A 3,167-nucleotide genomic window follows, 5' to 3' on the forward strand; every position below is an offset into this window, starting at 1 on the left:
TCACCATAAATATACTAACATATCTTACAAAGAGTATAAAGACGGATATACTCTCTACAGTTTCGACTTAACACAGGATCGAGCCGCCTCCGAATCACATAAGAGTATAAATCAAATAGGAAACATCTCAATCGAATTTAAGTTCGCAACGGCATTACTAGAAACTGTAAACGTTATTTGTTTACTCGAATACAATAATACTCTAGAAATCGATGCTTCGAGGACTGTTTTTGTCGATTACTAATGAACACCGTCACGCTGTGGAGGCTCGCATCCAGCGATCCGAAAATAAGAGAAACTTTTGGAGGAGTTTTTGCATCGGATGATTTACCTGTTTGCATCGCTAAGTATAAATCGTATATAATTAACTTAGACGAAAGAAATAAACCCGGAACTCACTGGATATCGGTATTCTTTGACGGAAAAATCTGTTTTTACTACGATAGTTATGGGATTAAGCCATCGAAACAGAATATAATAAATTTTATAACACGCAATTCTAAAACTTGTTGCTGGAATAATAACGTTCATCAGAGTTTATATTCGACGAATTGCGGCTATTTTTGTTTGTATTTTCTATATAAAATGAATAGAAACCAATGTTTAAACGAATTAAGTAAAACGGATAAAGTCTATAACGACGAATTTGTACAAAACTTTGTTAAACACCGTTTGTATTTAGCGCGCTCACTTACTGTAACGTATAACCAATGCTGTAATTCAATGAAAAATAATAAAAGCATTTAAAGTGTAAAAAAATTGCTTTATTTTTTCAAAAATAAATTACAGGTGGGGGTATTGCCATATATCTGTAAATAAAAAAACCCGAAATTAAAAAATAAATATAATATTATTTACCGATTTTTATATAAGAATAAAATATATTTACTGTGTTTAAACATGTATGTCTTATACGAAAAAACATCGCACAGAGGACAGTGGGCGATAAAACGGGTATGGTCCGTACAGATGTTTAATAGCGAGGCACCATCCTGCGGCCGACGACATTCATGCGGATAACCCATCCTGTGAATACTACACACCGTTTCTTTCGTCCGTTTTTTGGGAGGAGGGCAGTTGTGAGGGTATTTTTTTAGGTGGTTTGGGCATGGAACCCTTATGTCGGAAGATTTCGGCACGCCGAAATCTTCTAGATCGAAGTATGGTATATACACGTTATAAATTTCACTCGTTAAATCTAAAAAATTTTTTTCAATTTTCCCTCCCTTATAATAAAAAATTTTATATTTTAAAAATAAATCATATAAAATTCGACAAACATTTTCACTTTTCTCCCACTCACCAAAAGGCCCTTCTTCGTATGCTAAATAAAGACCGTGTAAATGGTTGCCGAATCTTACATTTTTTTGATTAGAAAAATTTAACCACTCGAAAATAATATTTTCATTATAAAAATTAATTATATCGAATTCGTTCCAATTGCAAGCCACATACCCAACCTGACGACATAATGTATCGAACGCAAGACCCATATCCTTGATTGTAAATACCTCAAAATCTATAATTACTCCTATATTACATTTCTCCTCCTCCCTCGTATAGAAACGGTGTGGATGCATAGTCATCCACGCAGGATGTGAATCTATCCAGTCGTAATCTAATTTATATAAATATATATTATATAAAGAATAAAGAAAACCTTGTTTTTATTTTAGTACTCACATTTAAAATCGCAAGATCCATCGCGGACTGCAGGTATAGCAGAATTTACATTATCTAAAATATTTCTTTTTTTAAAAAAATATATTAATTAAATGTAGATATATATATAAAAATATACTTACAAGCCATCTTCTAGCTGGATGTTTCGAGTTTGATAGAAACTTCTGAGTTCCGAGCGGTATTTATACAAAATTCGAGGGTATAAAAAACTTTCTAGCAACCGAGATCGTTTTCCTTAAACTTTCTAGAGACGTCGAAAATAAATTAGAGGTTTATAATCTGTGCTCGACGGGTTGCTGAAGGGGTTATGAATGGCACAGTTAGATTATTTTCGCTGTCGACACGACGCAGTTTCCCGGTCAAAAATAAATTACGAAATTAGTTTGTCACTTTTTCCGCGTCAGAAATTAGATTTTTCTAGGACAAAAATTCGCCAAAAGCCTTTCCTAGTCAAAAATAAATTACGAAATTCGACACTTTTCCCGATCAAAAATAAATTTTTCTAGGACAAAAATTCGCCAAAAGCCTTACGAAATTAGTTTGTCGACACTTTTCCTGATCAAAAATAAATTTTTCTAGGACAAAAATTCGCCAAAAGCCTTTCCTAGTTAAATATAGTTTACGAAATTAGCTCGTCGACACTTTTCCCGATCAAAAATAAATTTTTCTAGGACAAAAATTCGCCAAAAGCCTTTCCTAGTCAAAAATAAATTACGAAATTAGTTCGTCGACACTTTTCCCTGATCAAAAATAAATTTTTCTAGGACAAAAACAGTTTCCCGGTCAAAAATAAATTACGAAATTAGTTCGTCGACTCTTTTCCTGCGTCAGAAATTAGATTTTTCTAGGACAAAAATTCGCCAAAAGCCTTACGAAATTAGTTTGTCGACACTACTTTCCCCGATCAAGAAATAAATTTTTCTCTAGGACAAAAATTCCTAGTCTAAAAGCACTTACGAAATTAGTTCGTCGACACTTTTCCTGGTCAAAAATAAATTTTTCTAGGACAAAAATTCGCCAAAAAGCCTTTACGAAAATTAGTTTGTCGACACTTTTCCCCGATCAAAAATAAATTTTTCTAAAACAAAAATTCGCCAAAAGCCTTACGAAATTAGTTCTGCGACACAGTTTCCTGATAGACAGTCGTTGACTTTCCAGTTCTAACCGGTACAATCCGGTTAGATTAACTGCTATATATACTAGGACCAAGAGACCGTCCGACACATCTTGTCTACTACAAGTATCTCCAATACAACTAAGAAAACATGTCGTCAGATGCTGGTAAGAATTTATTATTTTTTATTATTTTAAAAATATTTTTATTAAATAGTATGTAATTTTAAATTTAGAAAATGAATTTGATTTTACCGTGAAACAGAGCGTCGGTAAAAAGAGGGGTCCGAAACCTAAAATTACCGAAGAACAGGAGTCGAAAAAGCAAAAATTTGACTTAGATCTAAGCGTGCATAATAGTAAAACTTTGA

At 33.0% G+C, this 3,167-nt stretch overlaps 1 long non-coding RNA gene across 1 annotated transcript; it reads right to left on the bottom strand.

Annotated features, from left to right (window-relative positions):
• Positions 1 to 1,102: 1,102 nt before the first annotated feature.
• On the bottom strand, positions 1,103 to 1,822 carry LOC136976590 (uncharacterized). Its single transcript, XR_010880959.1, has 3 exons — positions 1,806 to 1,822; positions 1,684 to 1,737; positions 1,103 to 1,618 (listed from the first exon to the last, which is right to left on the bottom strand). It is a non-coding gene; the product is annotated as an uncharacterized lncRNA (long non-coding RNA).
• Positions 1,823 to 3,167: the final 1,345 nt, after the last annotated feature.

This window comes from Centruroides vittatus, unplaced genomic scaffold (genome assembly GCF_030686945.1).
Source record: "Centruroides vittatus isolate TY-2023 unplaced genomic scaffold, ASM3068694v2 contig_408, whole genome shotgun sequence".
Lineage (NCBI taxonomy): Eukaryota > Metazoa > Arthropoda > Arachnida > Scorpiones > Buthidae > Centruroides > Centruroides vittatus.